Below are 18,149 nucleotides of genomic sequence, written 5' to 3'. Positions count from 1 at the left end.
ATAATTGGATTTAAAAATTGGTAAAAGGTTTAAATGGACATTTATCCATAAAAAGACATACATATAACCAACAAGGTATGAAAAGATATTCAAGATCACTAATCATCAGAGAAATGCAAATTAAAACCACAATGAGATATCATTTCATACCTGTTAAGATGGCCATTATAAAAATAAATAAATAAAACATAAAATAACAAGTGTGGGTCAGGATGTGGAGAATTTCTATTAGCAATTCCTATTGCTAATAGGAATGTAAAATGGTGCAGCCATGGTGGAGAACAGTATGGATGTTCTTCAAAGAGTGAAAAAGAGAACTACTATATGATCCAGTAACCATTTCTGGATATTTTATCCCCCCCACAAAAAAAAGATGAAATCAGAATCTCCAAGAGATGTATTCACTCCCACGTTTATTACAGCATTGTTTATAATGACCAAGAAGTAGAAACAAGCTAAATGTCCACTGACTGATGAATGAATGAAGATTACATGCATACAAGAGGATATTATTCAGCCTTAAAAAGCAAAGAAATCCTGTCATATACTACAACATGAATGAGATTTGAAGACATTATGCTGATTCGGTTAAGTTCAGTTCAGTAGCTCAGTTGTGTCTGACTCTTTGCGACCCCATAGACTGCAGCACGCCAGGCCTCCCTGTCCATCACCAACTCCCTGAGTCCACCGAAACCCATGTCCATTGAGTCGATGATGCCATCCAGCCATCTCATCCTCTGTCGTCCCCTTCTCCTCCTGTCCTCAATCCTTCCCAGCATCAGGGTCTTTTCCAATGAGTCAGCTCTTCGCATCAGGTGGCCAAAGTATTGGAGTTTCAGCTTCAACAGCAGTCTTTCCAATGAACACCCAGGACTGATCTCCTTTAGGATGGACTGGTTGGATCTTCTTGCAGTCCAAGGGACTCTCAAGAGTCTTCTCCAATCCAGTTCAAATGGAAATAAGGAAATTCCAGAAGGGTAAATACAGCATGATTCCATGCAGAAAGTAGAATGGTGGTTTCAGGGCTGGGAGAAAAGGGGAACTGGAAGCTGCTGTTCAGTAAGTGTAATGTTTCAGTCAGGCAAGATGGGAAACTCTGGTGATCTTCCGTACAACATTGTGCTTGTAGTTACTGCAATACTGTAGTGTACAATCAAAAATTTAAGACATTATGTCTCATGCACTTTTTATTACAAATTTTTAAAGGTAGGTATATGTTAAAATTGAAAGTAAAATCAAATTAGTGACAGGAATTATAAGAAGTGTAATTTTTGCCTCCAACCTATGGTCAGCCACAGTCAAACCATGTATAGTTTTTTAAAAATAAATTCCATAATTTTTCATGGAAACTCCCTCCACTGTCCTTAGGAAATCTATCTTTAAAATCCTTAAAATTCTTAACTTTGTTCTGAGATACAGCATTTGTTTCTTGTCCTAAGTCTAAAAGTTTTATTCCATACTCGCCCATGCCCTTAGGATTCTCTTTATGCTTTTTCTTTCTTGTACAATAAAAACATTTAAATGGCTCTGAGACTTTACCATGCTATAAACCACTAACATTCCTTGGTATTGACCAGCAGATTGATGATGCTTAAACTTCATTATGAAATAACCAATTCAGTCAGCAGGGTGGATATGTCATCAGATTTTATTCTCTTGGTTGTGCTTTCATTTTGTTACCTAGCTGTTGCCTTTCAAAATGTATAAAATTAGCTTTGGTTTACCTGTGCTAGCCACATGTGGCTAGTTATATTTAAATTTAAATTATGTAAAATTATATAAAACCGAAAATTCCATTTTCTAGTCACACTAGCCATGTTTCAAGTGCTCAGTAGCCACGTGTGGCTAACCATCACTGTGTTAAGCAATGCAGATATACACAGGACATTGTCATCACTGCAGAAAATTCTGTTGGACAGTACTGTTCTAGACCCTTTTTTCACCCTCCAAAACCCCACCGCTAGTTGGCGTATCAGCAGAACACTGAGACTCTAAATAAATTTCACTTGTTTCATCTGAAAAGTGAGAATAGCATTTTTCTGACTCAAGAAAGAAAACTGACCCAGGTTACTTTGAGGTTCCTTACTAATGTGATAGCCTCATTCCTGCAACTCCACTAAGACTTGACCCTTTGTCAAGAAAATAGCTCCATTATAATCATGCTTCTCTGGAAAAAATCAAATTTGAATTACATCATCTCAACTCACAGTCTCTTTGCCAAGAATGTAACCTACTTAAGTGTGGAAACTGCATTCCAACTTCACAAATTCCTTATTGGGTCCAATATGGCAGGTGGTACTTAAACCGTATCTTTTCACACCCCAAGAGGCCTTGAAAACACTGCAATAAGAGAACCAGCCTCTCTATGAAGGGTCACAGCATTCCTATAAGAAGACATCTGGGAAGCAGAACATTCATTTAAAAATGCAAACTACATAGTCCTGTAAGTAATTAATTGGGGAACATAAGTTATACTTGAACTAAAATGGAACCTTTGATTACACTTAATGTTTGGTGGATGATTAATGTTTAAACTGCTTCTGTTTACTAAACAAGGGATTTGTCTTTTCTTACCATCTGAAAAATCTTGCTTAAAACACTTAGATTCAGAGATGTGATCATTTCTTTGAAACTTAGTGGACTGTTAAATTGAATTCATGCTGTCCTTCCACGTTTCCCAAGCTACGCAAGAACTATGAAAATGGAAACTGACGGGCAAGGCCTGGACATGTCTCCACCGCTGCTGATGTTTATTAATGCGAGTCAGCCCTGTACATAGATCTACCACCTGGACCAAGATAAACGGTGAATAGCATACCTTGCTGCTTGGGCAACTTCCCTTCCACATCCAAAACAGAAGTTTCCTAACTTGGAATATTGTTCACTATAACTGCAAGCTTCACTGAGACCATTATTTTAATAAGTCCCAAGTCCCAATGTCTATGGACTTGGAATGAAATCATGTCACCAATGAAGTTATTCCTTCTACCACTAGTAGAGGCTAGTGGCTGGCCTCAACGCAGTGACCAGAGCTCAATAAAAAGAAGGAGGAATTTGGATGCTACAGTCAAGAACCCCTCTCTGGGAATTTCCTTTTTGTCCAGTGGTTAGGACTTGGAGCTCTCACTGCTCAGGACTCAGGTTCAGTCCCTGATCTGAGAATCAAGATTTCACAAGCTGGGCAGCACTGCCAAAAACCAAACAAACAGCAACAACAAACAAAGATCCTCTCTCATCCCCAACTTTTAATAGTTGAAATGTGATTAATAAACATGAATGATGGACTATAAGTGCTAAAAAATGGCCACTGATGTCTGAAAATTGATTGTAATAACACCCACCACTATTTGTTGTGGGGTCAAGCAATTTATACACATTCTTGCATTTAATATAAATAATCCTTCCTCTGGGTATTATTTACCCTGTCATGAGATGAGAAAAATGAGGCTAAAATTGCCTAAATATTGCTTGTGTTCAAGATAATAAAGTTAATATGTTACATTACCAAAACTAGAGCCCAGGTCACTCTAATTCAAAAAGCTTGTTCATTAATATTGCCCAGCTACGAATGTCCTTGCATACTCTAGGCAAGGACCACCAATTCTCCTATCAAGCCCCCTGTAGTGAAAAAGTGACATATTGCATCATTCTTTCAGTTCAGTTCAATTCAGTTCATTCGCTCAATCGTGTCCGACTATTTGCAACCCCATGAATCACAGCACACCAGGCCTCCCTGTCCATCACCAACTCCCGGAGTCCACCCAAACCCATGTCCACTGAGTCAGTGATGCCATCCAACCATCTCATCCTCTGTTGTCACCTTCTCCTCCTGCCTTCAATCTTTCCAAGCATCAGGGTCTTTTCAAATGAGTCAGCTCTTCGCATCAGGTGGCCACAGTATTGGAGTTTCAGCTTCAACATCAGTCCTTCCAATGAACACCAGGGCTGATCTCCTTTAGGATGGACTGGTTGGATCTCCTTGCTGTCCAAGGGACTCTCAAGAGTCTTTTCCAACACGACAGTTCAAAAGCATCAATTCTTCGGTGCTCAGCTTTCTTTATAGTCCAACTCTCACATCCATACATGACCACTGGAAAAACCATAGCCTTGATTAGACGGACCTTTGTTGACAAAGTAATGTCTCTGCTTTTTAATATGCTGTCTAGGTTGGTCATAACTTTCCTTCCAAGGAGATAGCGTCTTTTAATGTGGTGGCTGCAATCACCATCTGCAGTGATTTTGGAGCCCAGAAAAGTAAAGTCAGCCACTGTTTCCACTGTTTCCCCATCTATCTGCTATGAAGTGATGGGACCGGATGCATGATCTTAGTTTTCTGAATGGTGAGCTTTAAGCCAACTTTTTCACTCTCCACTGTCACTTTCATCAAGAGGCTCTTTAGTTCTTCTTCACTTTCTGCCAGAAGGGTGGTGTCATATGCATATCTGAGGTTATTGATATTTCTCCCGGGAATCTTGATTCCAGCTTGTGCTTCCTCCAGCTCAGCGTTTCCCATAATGTACTCTGCATATAAGTTAAATAAGCAGGGTGACAATAGACAGCCTTGACACACTCCTTTCCCTATTTGGAACCAGTCTGTTGTTTCATGTCCAGTCCTAACTGTGGCTTCCTGACCTGCATACAGGTTTCTCAAGAGGCATGTCAGGTGGTCTGCTATTCCCATCTCTTTCAGAATTTTCCACAGTTTATTGTGATCCACACAGTCAAAGGTTTTGGTATAGTCAATAAAGTCGAAATAGATTTTTTCTGGAACTCTCTTGCTTTTTCGATGATCCAGCAGATGTTGGCAATTTGATCTCTGGTTCCTCTGCCTTTTCTAAATCCAGCTTGAACACATGGAAGTTCATGGTTCACGTATTGCTGAAGCCTGGCTTGGAGAATTTTAAGCATTACTTTACTAGTGTGTGAGATGAGTGCAATTGTGTGGTAGTCTGAGCATTCTTTGGCATTGGCTTTCTTTGGAATTGGAATGAAAACTGACCTTTTCTAGTCCCTTTTCCTGTGCACTGCTGAGTTTTCCAAATTTGCTGCCATATTGAATGCAGCACTTTCACAGCATCATCTTTTAGGATTTGAAATAGCTCAACTGGAATTCTATCAGCTCCACTAGCTTTGTTCGTAGTGATGCTTTCTAAGGCCCACTTGACTTCACATTCCAGGATGTCTGGCTCTAGGTAAGTGATCACACCATTGTGATTATCTGAGTCATGCAGATCTTTTTTGTACAGGTCTTCTGTGTATTCTTACCACCTCTTCTTAATATCTTCTGCTTCTATTAGGTCCATACCATTTCTGTCCTTTATTGAGCCCATCTTTGCATGAAATGTTCCCTTGGTATCTCTAATTTGCTTGAAGAGATCTATAGTCTCTCCTATTCTATTGTTTTCCTCTATTTCTTTGCACTGATCGCTGAGGAAGGCTTCCTTATCTCTCCTTGCTATTCTTTGGAACTCTGCATTCAAATGGCAGGCAGTAGTAAGTTGCAAAATTGATCTCCAAACAAAATGTAAGAGGAGAGGAGGACAGGGAAAGAATGATGCTAATGAGTGGGAAGGGTAGAGACAAGTTGAGAAGGGGTTGTAGAGAAAGAAAGGCAAGTAAGACGTGGACAGGGGCTAACATCTCAAAAGCACAGAAGAAAGCACGTATGCATCTGAGAAACAGGGACAGCCTGGGAAAGTCAAACAGTAGCGTGACTGTGGGGAGTCCGGAACAGGACAGGCAGTCAGCCTGGGAAAATACTGGAAGCCTAGTGCATTGTCATCACTGTCAGACTTCTCCTGCAGACCCTTGCTGTTCAGAGTGCAGTTGAGGCAATTCCCTGGTGGTCCAGTGGGTAGGACTTGGTGCTTTCACTGCCCAGGGCCTGGGTTCAATCCATGGGCAGGAAACTAAGATCCTGCAAGTCATGTGGTGCGGCCAAAAAAGAAAAAAGAGTGCATTTGAGAGACCAGGAGAAACTTGTTAGATATTCAGAAGCCCAGGCCCTACCCTAGACAAATCACACCAGGATCTACAATTTTATAAGATCCCCAGTGAAATTTTACACATTAAGATTTTAGAAACACTGCTGAGGATTGTGGGCATCCACTGAAAGTTTCCAAAAAAGGGGAGTAGTCTGACCTTAGCTGTGCTTGGTGAATACAACTTTGTGAAGCAACGTGGAGGGCACACAAAATGGCCAATTGATGAGCAGTTATTCAATGACCACATTCTTCAGAAAAATAGGACCAGTTGTCTTCTGGAATAATAGTTATTAAATGATATCCCAGTAGTCATAGCTCTATCACGTTTCACTTTGATGTAACTGAGATATTAATTTTTTAAATGCCATTTATTCATCAAATGGGAAGATGAAGGGGAATCTGCTTGCTGCCAAAAGTAGACATATTGTTCACTCTAATTAATAGATGTGGAATCTATGTAACCATGCTGTGTGATTTTAGATGGTTCAAACCTGTCTAATGCTATCTGAAATCTGATAGCAAGAACCCTTTAATATAAGATAAAAATTACTCAGGCAAGCCCAATGCCCTAATTCCAGAATAGTCTGTAGCAACTCACATCCTCCCACATTCCCCAAACACTTGTTTTGAGGTAGCCAGGATAATCTTCTTCATTTCCTGCCTAGACAGTTGTGGAGTGTTGTAATTCATTGTTAGACAGCTGCAGCCTTCCTCTTCGGAAAAGAATACTTCTTGTTAAGGATGCAGTCATTCTCAAAGTTTTAGTTTATTTCTTAAACAGTGATGTACCCACCAGATGTTGAAATAGCCTAGGCCTAGAAACCTCAAAGCCAGGCCACAGCTAACATGCACATCCCTGCTTAGAAGTCAGTACTACACCCTCCCTAGGTTACTCATAATCTCCTCTGCTTCAGCGAACAGTCCAAACCACTCCTGCTGGCAAATCCTGAAAATAACTCCTTACTAGCTGAGCAAACTTTCACCTTCCCCTACAAGCAGATAAGAAAATGCCACGCAGCTAGAAGGCGAGGGGTAGCCAATTTTAATCCCCAACTCTGTCCTCCCTCCACAAAACAGCCCTGCTATCTTCTGATCTTTACTATGAAACTGCCGAGACAAGAGGAGAGAAAAAGCTGAAAGAAGATAAAATCTCTCCACTCCGCGTGTGTGCCTGTGCATGCATGCACACAGTCATGTGGGAGGGAGACAAGGGACAACCACATAAAAATTGAAAATCACCTCAGATGACAACGAGGAGATAGGACTTGGAAGATTCTGGGCAGCAGAGATGATTAGAGTGAGTAGGCATGTTGGGAGAGGACTAAGAGGTTAGATTCTGTACTTAGATTATTTGGGAAATGTTGGACTTTCGGTCAAGGGAGGTTCATTACTACACCATGTTCTGTGATCTAGATATAACAAATGACAAGCAGGACAAGCAGGAGGGAAGCATTTATTCTCTAAAATCACTTTTTCTGTGTTCATAATAACCTCTTGTTTGGCATTATTTTCATTTTTTAAGGCACCTTAGTGTTGGCAAAATGGGTCCAGGGGCAATTAAATCTCTCTAATTTCTTCTGTGAAATTGATGTTTAATAACTATTTGGGGAGTTTCTCCCCAATAAAAATTCCATTTTTCCCCATTTCTATTTCAAGATCTCTAATAGTCATTAAATTTGTTTGACAAGCAAAGCCACAAGTAAAGCTACTTCTTAACTTCTTAGAATCAGTCACAAACTCTACTCCTTGCGGTAGAGAGGAGACAGTCTTCGTTCATTGGCACAGCCTGGAAATCCTCAGAAATCAGACTGCAAACGTCGGCTGGTCTGATGTAGTCAAAACCTCTCTGAATCCCTGTGAGAACCTACTGCAAATCAGGGGCTTTGCTAGGGAGAGGCCATGAGAAGACAAATAAGGCGTAAAGCCTGTCTCACAAGCTTACATAACGTGAGGGAGGCAAGCGAAGAAAGGGTCGTTTTAATCCAGGTTTATTCTACAAATCAATATGGGGTGGCTATTCACAAGAGGTCAGAAAAAGCGTCTTGACCAGTTAGGGGGAAATCTGTCCTAAAGTTAGTTCTTAGGAGGTCATTCTGATGAGAATTTCAGTAGAGCTGGAGACGACCAGGCAGGGTTAATCAGCTCTGAGGGCAAAAAACAAATATCATACAATATTAGTTATATGTGGGATCTAAAAAAAAAAAAAATGATACAAAAATGGTTATTTAAAAAACAGAAACAGACAGACAAATAAAACAAACTTATGGTTACCAAAGGGGATAGCAGGGACGGCGGGGGGTGAGGGGGATAAATTAGGAGTTCGTAGCTAAAATATATACACTACTATATATAAAATGGGCTTCTCTGGTGATTCAGAAGGTAAAGAACTGCCTGCAATGCTGGAGACCCAGGTTCAATCCCTGGGTCAGGAAGATCCCCTGGAGAACGGAATGGCAACCCACTCCAGTATTCTTGCCTGGAGAATCCCATGGACAGAGGAGCCTGGTGGGCTAAGTCCATGGGGCCGCAGAGTCAAACACGACTGAGCAACTAACACTTTCACTAGTTAGTCAGGCACATCACCGTCAAGTGGTTGAGAATGAGCAAGGCCCGCAGAGCTGGATGGACTGACTGGATCTGAACCTGGCTCCCCATTTACCACATACTGGACCTTCCACTCAACCTTTCTGTGCCACAGTCTCTTCATCCAGGAAATGGGGATAATCATAGCATCTACATCCTAGGATTGTCATGAGGAGTAAGTGAGTTAATACTTGTATGGTCTTTAGAATAGTGCTTGGCCCTTAGTAAATGTTTTGAAAGGTTATGGTAAACAAAAGTCAATGTCATGAGCCCCTTCTCCACTCAATGTCTATCAAGATAGGTGGCGAGCCATAGTTTATTCCAGATAATACCTGCTTTTCTATGGATGACATGACCTTTCTCTGGGGGAAAGAGACCATCTGTCTGAAGCAGCCTTGCTCTCTACCAAAAAAGATCCACTAGATTATATTCAAATCAGACAACTCCATGTTCCCTTCGCACCACTGAATGAATGGCATGCATTTTCCTAAGATACTGGCCATGGTGAAGTCCACCATCTCCCTCTCGTAGGAAATATATAATCATCCAAATGTAAGAGGTGGCCTCACAGTATGGGGATAGAGATTCCAGGATAACAAACCCTTAAACTATAGTCATGTCTTTTTTTTATCACTCTTCTCTTAAATTCATCATTGAAATTAATGACATTAATTGGCTTTTTTGTCTAATCTCAGATTATAAAATTGATCATCTTAAATCTTCTGTTTTTCCTATCAGTCTCCACAACAGTTAGCAAACAACCTTTCTTCTCTAGAGGGAAATTCTTGTAAAACAAATCTTTCTTAAAAATTTCACGTAGGCATCCCCATTATCCCCAGACTGACAGACTTCTACAAAACTAATTTCCCCGTGGTCTTATCAGAGGTCTGTACTCAAGCAGCAACAGACATGGAAACTATTTATAAGCTGTAGGAGGCAAGTAAATGCCAGGAAGCAAAATTGGCTGCCTTTCAGATTTTACACAGATATTCCAAGTCCCAGAGCTATTTCTTTTCCAAAATTTTAATAATTAGTCATTCTCTTAAGCTTTGACCCCAAAAAAAGAAAAAGAAGAAGAAAGAACAAAAGCTTCCTTCAGAGGCCGTTAGGACTGTATTAGCCTACTTCAGCAGGCAGCTTAATGAGCTTCCCACTGAGAGGGTCAGGAGCCACAGCCACACCCCTCCTGGGCTCACCGCAGATGAAAACTCAGCTGACACACACGTGAGTCCCTGACCTGCAGGTTAACACTCCGTTTGTCAGGACAGCCTTTCTCCTGAGTGCAGGCTGAGAAGCCTGTCAGACGAGGCTGGAGTCTGACCACCAGCCTCAGTTTCAATTGTGAGTAAAATCAGGATTTGAAGCCAGGTTTCTGAAGATCAGGCACAATGACATGAACTTGGTCCCCTAATAAATCACCGTGGGCAAGAGACCAAATGCTCTATGATGCTGCTGGTAAGATGAATTCTATTACAGCCTCACTTGTCTCCTTTCGCCTCAGCTTAAAACTTTCAAAGAAGTTTAATCAGAGTTTTCAAAACTCCATGTTTATCCTTTGTTTAAAAGCATTTTTTTTGTTCCTTTGGGAAATCACCTTAGAGATGGCCTCAGGAGGAAAATTATACATTTGATATTTATTCTGAGGGCTGTGGGTTCTCACAGAAGCAGAGTTTAGAGCAAAAATCTTATGTGGATTTAGGAATTCTGAGTGAAGAAAGAACAAAAATTACATATCAAGCCATTTTTGAAAGAGCAAAAATTATATATCAAGTCGTTTTGAAGTATTTTTAACATTTTACATTTTCTGTCCAGAAATGCTGAAAGTAAATAATAATGCCCGAAAATTACAATTTACCTTCTGAATTTGGCTTCGTTGGAGCAGGTGATACTTAAGAAAGCATTGCTGGTAAATATTGAAGCATCACAGAAATATTGATGTCTTACTCTGTGCTCTTCTTAGCAATTTTTAAATGGGCCAAATGGTATAAATTCACCACTAAACCTGTAAAGTACAAATATTTTTTTCTGATCCTTAAAGTAGAGATGTGTACTCACAAAGAAAAATCAATTTGTCAACCTTGTGTGTACATGACATTTTTCATTTTCCCACTCGCTGAGAAGAAACGCAGACAATGTACGCTACTGAGTGAAGTGACATTTAGAGAATTGTGATTTTTTTTCATTACTGCTTTAGTCACTCTTAAAAGTTTTATTTTAAATATTACATGAATAATCCTTTCCTACATATTTGAAATCCAACCAGCAAAATTCCTTGCAAGGAAGCAAAATTTTCACCTTCTCAAATCACCCTTTTATGCTTATTGTCAAAATGATACATGTAATGGCGTCAAAAAGGCTGAACAAGTAGAAAACTCAGGCTCTTTGGGTGATATTTTAAAAATGTATCCAAGTTTTCACTTGCCCTAGAGTCACTTTTTTTAACCTTGAACTCGTTTTTTCAGAATCTAGACCATCCTTAGTTTCATGACCACATGATTCTAACTGCTGAACTAGAAGAAGCAGTCTCACACGGCTCAGTGGGTAAAGAATCTGCCTGTATTGAGGAGACACAGGCTTGATCCCTGGGTCATGAAGATCCCCTAGAGCGGGGCATAGCAACTCCCTCCAGTATTCTTGGCTGGAAAATCCCATGGACAGAGGAGCCTGGCGGGCTACTGTCTGTAGGGTCATAAAGGGTCAGACACAGCTGAAGCAACTGAGCACGCATGCACACACGCCATGAAAGAAGAATGTTCACCTCTTGAAAGAGATGGTTGATCATTGATGGCATTGCCTTCTGTATTTAGAATATTCTTCGTCGTATCTTGCAATGTGAAACATGAGTTTGGGGGAAATGGACTGTCTGCCCTGCTGTTTTGCCCAGGGAGCACCTTTTCCTGAGGTACCTTCATTTTCCTGAGTAAACCCATTTGTCAGCTTCCCTGATGTGGGGTGACAACAGATACCCCAGTCATCCGGCTTCAAGCGTGTCATACTCTGGGAAATGAAGCTCTCGTTCAAATCAGCCTCTTTACCACCCATGCAAGACCTGGATAATTCTTTCGTTTGTTTCTTGAAAAAGAGTGCTGCAGGATTCGCCGTCTTACTGCATTTTCTAGTTGAAAAAAAAAAGACTCAGAAATGTCAGAAGAGTTAGGCTCCCTTAGCTATCAAGAATTTGAGTCTAAGTTGTAAAACACGTGTCAATCAGTGAAGTTAGAATACACTCTCTCACCATATACAAAACTAAACTCAAAATGGCTTACAGACTTAAACATAAGACATAACACCATAGAACTTCTAGAAGAGAACATAGGCAAGACATTGTCTAACATAATCGTATCAATGCTTTCTTGGGTCAGTCACCCAAGGCAATAGATATAAAAACAAAAATAAACAAATGAAATCTAATCAAACTTACAAGTTTTTGCACAGCAAAATAAACCATAAATGAAGCAAAAAAAATAAATAAAATAACCTAAGGAATAAGAGAAAATATTTGCAAACAATGTGACTGGCAAGACTTTAGTTTCCAAAATATGCAAATAGTTTATACAACTCAACAACAAAAAACAAACAACCCAATCCAAAAATGGGCAGAAGACCTAAATAGATATTTCTCCAAAGAAGAAATACAGATAACCAATAAAAGTAAAAGACATCTGCTCCTTGGAAGGAACGCTTTGACAAACCTAGGCAGCATATCAAAAAGCAAAGATATTACTTTGCTGACAAAGATCCTATTTGTATAGTCAAAGCTATAGTTTTTACAGTAGTTGTGTACAGACTTGAGAGTTGGACCATAAAGAAGGATGCTGCTGCTGCTAAGTCGCTTCAGTCGTGTCCGACTCTGTGCGACCCCATAGACAGCAGCCCACCAGGCTCCTCCTTCCATGGGATTCTCCAGGAAAAAGTACTGGAGTGGGGTGTCATTGCCTTCTCCAATGCATGAAAGTGAAAAGTGAAAGTGAAGCCGCTCAGTCGTGTCCGACTATTCACAACTCCATGGACTGCAGCCCACCAGGCTCCTCCTTCCATGGGATTCTCCAGGCAAAAGTACTGGAGTGGGGTGCCATTGCCTTCTCCCAAAGAAGGATGAGCACTGACAAATTGATGCTTTTGAACTGTGGTGTTGCAGAAGACTCTTGAAAGTCCCTTGGACTGCAAGGAGATCAAACCAGTCAGACATAAAGGAAATAAGTCCTTAATATTTATTGGAAGGACTGAGGCTGATGCTGAAGCTCCAATATTTTGTCCATCTGACGCGAAGAGCTGACTACTTAGAAAAGACCCTGAGGCTGGGAAAGATTGAAGGCAAAAGGAGAAGGGGTGGCAGAGGATGATTTGGTTAAATAGCATCACCAATTCAATGGACATGAGTTTGAGCAAACTCCAGGAGACAGTGAAGGACAGGGAAGTCTGGTGTGCTACAGTCCACGGGGTCACAAGGATTCAGACATGACTCAGTGACTGAACAAAAACAGCAAGACACACTGATGACACCAAGAGAAGGATATCGTATGATAAACCAAAAGGGAAAAGACTATTTCAAAAAGAATGTGTGTATATATGTATGTAGTTTACACATATATATGTATATATGTATTTTATACATATATTTTACATACATGTATGCGGCTTCCCAGATGACACTAGTAGTAAAGAACCTACCTGCCAGTGCAGGAGACGTAAGAGACTCAGGTTCAATCCCTGGGTTGGAAAGATCCCCTGGAGGAGGGCATGACAACCCACTCCAGTGTTCTTGCCTGGAGAATCCCATGGACAGAGGATCCTGGCAGGTTACAGTCCATGGGGTTGCAAAGAGTCAGACATGACTGAAGCAACTTAGCATGCACACATGCATGTCTATGTATAGCTGAATCACTTTACTATACAGCAGTAGTTAACACAATATTATAAGTCAGCTATACTTCAATTTGAAAATAAAAAAGAATTTGAGTCTAATTGGCCTGCACCCAAGACTTCGATTCCAATAAGGAGTTACCTTGCTGCTGCTTCAGACCACAAGCAAAATACAATGGTGAGGATTTGAAGCTTGTATTCAAATCCCACCTCTGTCCCTTCCCAGTCTGGAAAAGCGAAGTAGGGCTAGAGATGGACGAGGCCCATAAGACATTGGTTGTAAATATTAGAAAGCATGTAAGAAACACTTAGTACCACGCTTCCTCTGTAGCAAAGTGTTCAATAAGAAAGGGCGGATCAGAGCACGACAAGTCCCAAGCTGACTGAAGATACGCTGCATCGTACTGCCTTCAAAGCATCTGCAGAGTTAAGATGCAATAGTCTCAGCAAGTTGTTTAGTCAACCAGGGTTTTAATAATCTTAATTAATAAATGTATCTTTCATTAAAAGCTCACTACAGCCAGGCACTTTGATGAGCACTTTCTATACAACATCTTCATTGATTCTCACAACCATGCAATGAGCTAGAAATTAAACCTGTTTTATAGCTGACAAGCCAAGGACTTGGAGTGGTTCTGTACATAGCCAGCTAGTTATATGGAGGAGTGGAGCTATAAACCCAGGCTTTTACTATAGTACTTTGATTATCTCCATAGCAGGATATGTAGTCACCTGTCTAAATGTGCCTGATCTATTTTTTCTTTGCTACATTAAAAAGATGGAATGCAAGCATTTCTACTCACTTCCTAGAAAATGTGACAACTGAGACTTCCCCGCCCTCCAAGAAAGGGAAGAGGCACAGAAACAGTGGCCTCAAGCCCAAGAATCAGCCTCACCAATGACAGGCTGAGGGCCTGGTTGAAAGGCAGAAGCAGAATTGATGAAGAGCATCCCTTGGGAGCCAGCTTGTCTTGGAGCAAACCCCATTTCCACTGCTGACAAGCTTTGTGACCTTTCATAGGGGACTTAACCTCTATGCTACTCAACAACTACCTCAGTTTTCCCTTCTGTAAAATAGAGGTAATATTAGCATCTACCTGGAAAATCCCATGGATGGAGGAGCCTGGTAGGCTGTAGTCCATGGGGTCACTAAGAGTCGGACACGACTGAGCGACTTCATTTTCACTTTTCACTTTCCACTTTCATGCATTGGAGAAGGAAATGGCAACCCATTCCAGTGTTCTTGCCTGGAGAATCCCAGGGACGGCGGAGCCTGCTGGGCTGCCATCTATGGGGTCGCACAGAGTTCGACACGACTGAGGTGACTTAGCAGTATAGGGTTCTGAGGATGAACTGTTAAGCCACTAAAGAGTGTCTGGCCCAGAGTACATGCTTAGTAAGTGTGGGTTATTATTTATACAATATTGTCAAGCTTTGGAGTGGGCGGAGCTATGTCACCACAAGACCAAACTAGGTGACACCCACACCCTACGATTGCACCAGCAGATTCTCCTGTTGCGGCTCAGAAATAGCTCATTCCTGAAGAAGGAGGACATTTTCCCTCTACTTTTCCAGGTTCTTGGCTGAGAACTCCCATGACAGAAGATTAGCAGGAGAAATACAAACACATATTTAATATCACGTATACTTCTTGTACACTTGAGAGATATTCAGGAAAACTGAACAACTCTCCAAAATGACCAAAGACACCACCTTAAAGACCATCTCCAGGTAAAGAAAAGAGATGCTGGGGAGTAGGGGGAAGGCCAGGTGTGGGTGTTTACCAGGTAAAGAGCAGTAAACAGGGGCATGGTGCTTATGCCACTTTGGTTCCATGCATTCCCCACTGATAAGAATTTCTAGAGATTTGACCATCCTTTTCCTGCTACAAGGAAAACACACTTAGAAATGCCCTAATGCATGTAAATATCTCTTACAAAAGGGTAACTGCTACTCAGTCTTCAGAGCATTTCCATGGTCTGCTCTTTCTTAAAAATAATCAGCCTAAAATAATTTTTATGCCAAAGAGGAGTATTTGGGGGTAAGAAATCCTGCTCCATCTCAGATCCAATAGTATACCTGTAACCTCCCAGCTGGAACAACTCCTCTCTGCCCCTTTCAAATGCCATGTGGGCCCACTGCAACTCCAGGGCCAGAAAGTCTAGTAAAGTCAGAGCCCACATGACTAAGAACTGGAGATCCAGCTCCTGTGTTTCTCTCCGTTTTCCCCACTTCACTCTATTTTACTTAGTTCTTCATCTGTAAAATAAAACCACCACCCACCTCACAAGGCTGTTATAAGTATTAACTGAGATCACAAAAAGCAGCTAGCATAGTGCATGACACATAGTAGGTCATTTAAATGATTCATTTTCTTCCTTCTTTCCTTAAGCACAAGACAGCACTTACTAAACACTAAGGGGCTAATAAAAGGGTAAAATCCTAAAGGGACGTAGCACATCAGCTCTACACTAAAGCACTAAAGCACTACTGCCCAACCACATATACTGACTCATTCCTTCCCCAGCTGTTTACTTCTCATGATGCTGACAGGTCAGAGAGAAAAACTTCAATGTAGGAATAAAATGAGGATGTGATCGTAACGATCATTAATAATATCTGACTTCAGATACATAGGAAAATTGCCTTCTGTTTCTTTAATAGAAACATCTATGCTTTTCTCTTTAGGTCCCTAGAAAACTTAATAATAATTTATGCCTGTGTGTTGGGAGATTAGTCCTGCTGAAGTCACTCTGAGTGCTCCCTTGCTAAGTCGTGTCTGAGTCTTCATGACCCCAAGGCTTGACCACCAGGCCACTGTCTATGGCTTTTCCAGGCAAGAGTGCTGAAGTAGATTGCCATTTCCTTCTCCAAGGGATCTTCCTGACCCAGGGGTTGAAACTGTGTCTCCTGCATTGCAGCTGAAGTCACTAAACTCGTTTAAGTCCATACAGCAGAAGGAGACAATATGGAGGTCCTTTTTCATCGTGAAATGAACATACATGTGGCATTGACAGAAGAGAAGGAGATAAAATCACTTTGAGGAATAAAAGAGAAAAAGCACCAGCATAAAAATTAATCAGGTTTTACCTATTAGTGGATAGAGACCAGCCATCTGTTTATGACACCCGTTGTGTGCCAACCTGAGGAAGGTCAGAAGGAAAACCACCAGAAGGGCTCCCTGATTTAAAGATCAGGGCATCAGAAACAGAGGCTCACTGAAGGACCAGTTACATTGTGACAACTCACTCCTCAGCAGGAGAGCTAATTTCTCACACCAATCAGTTCACTGCTAGAAGGCTGAGGAGGAAAAAATCCCTGCTGCACACTTTCCTGTCTTTCCCTAGATTCTAAATTTTCACAGAGAAATCATTTGTAAGCACAGCATCTCTGAGGTTCAGTGAATTCTCCCTCCCACCTCCCTTTGTTCCTTCAGTCCCGGGGGGATGCTCCAGGTAGATGGGAAACGTGGCGCAGAAGCGTGGCACCCTATGTGTGTCCTGTTTGAGGAGGATGAGTGGTTCTCAGTCTCCTCTGGTTGAACTTACACGTTCTATCGTGGGATAAAAATTTAAACAGTCCTGGCTTTTTTGGAGTTCTCTGCTCTCAGCACAGCCCTTAGGATACACAGCCTGTAAATGACTTGGTGGTATCCTCTGTGCTCTGAGTATATAATTTCAGCAATCAGTGCTAGCTATTGGTATTTTCATATCGTGGCTTTTTAGGCAGGATTCTTTGTTCCCAACCAGTAATATCAATCTCGATCTTGGTTACATCTCAAAAATCTATCTCAACGGTCACGTGCTGGTTAAATCGAGTGGATACAATATATGCATATTGCTTTCTAATTGGTTCCATTTTTTCCTTTTGAGTAAAAAATGTCATTGAAAATATCCTTAAAGAAATAAATGGGAGATATGTGTGTAGCTGGGTTTCACCCAAATGAACCCAGACACAGAAAAGGTATCTACATTAACTAATAAGAACAAACACTCTTTTCCTCTCTTATTGAAATGGGATTGAAGGCTAGGGAAGTCAGGGATGATTGACATAGAGAATTTGGGGTTCAAACTGACACCAAGAGCACAAATGTGCCCAGAGCTGCCTCTAACCAATACGATAAACGTGGACACATCCCACTCCTGCCCGACCCTGAGCAGAGGCAGTCTGTGAATTTCAGGTCGCAAGGTGACGTCAGTGAGCCTTGTATGTTCCACGAACAGCACAGGCAGGAGAGCGGCACCCCCGTGTGCCCAGGGCACATCTTGCAGCAGAGTGAACATGCTCTGGTAACAGGGACCATCCCACAGGTAAGTCTTCAAAAAGGTGGCCTCTCCCCTGTCCTTCTGATTATTTGAGTGGAAGTGAAATTTTCTCCCATACATGGCATGAAATCAAGGAAAAAATTACCACCAATTACCACCTCTTGCCAAGGTTGTCTCCTTGACGGGTGAGATTTTGAAGGAGGAGGGAATGATCACCTGGCTCTTTGTATCTGGGGCAGACCAGTCTCTTCTCCCCTGCTGCAGTCATGCTTTGGGACACCTACCACTGCCAGAAGAAGTACTAGCGCACCAAACTCCCCAACACACAAGCAGCTCATGTAGGAATGGCTTCAGCTTGTAATCAGATGTAAGAATTGAATGATCATATTCTTTAAATACATGGGAGACATTTTACCTTTCCAAATAAAAATTCTAACATGTTACCCCTCATAAA

General features: G+C 41.3%; 1 long non-coding RNA gene across 1 annotated transcript in view; it reads left to right on the top strand.

The window, feature by feature from the left end:
- LOC145530619 (uncharacterized) overlaps window positions 1-18,149 on the top strand; it is a 38,589-nt gene that overhangs the window by 14,118 nt on the left and 6,322 nt on the right. The window contains exon 2 of the long non-coding RNA XR_014071938.1: window positions 15,006-15,161. This is a non-coding gene — a long non-coding RNA (uncharacterized LOC145530619). The remainder of the gene's footprint in view (window positions 1-15,005; window positions 15,162-18,149) is intronic.

Source organism: Giraffa tippelskirchi, chromosome 12 (assembly GCF_054371585.1).
Source record: "Giraffa tippelskirchi isolate mGirTip1 chromosome 12, T2T-mGirTip1v1.2.pri, whole genome shotgun sequence".
Lineage (NCBI taxonomy): Eukaryota > Metazoa > Chordata > Mammalia > Artiodactyla > Giraffidae > Giraffa > Giraffa tippelskirchi.
This window is presented reverse-complemented; position numbering and strand designations above follow the sequence as displayed.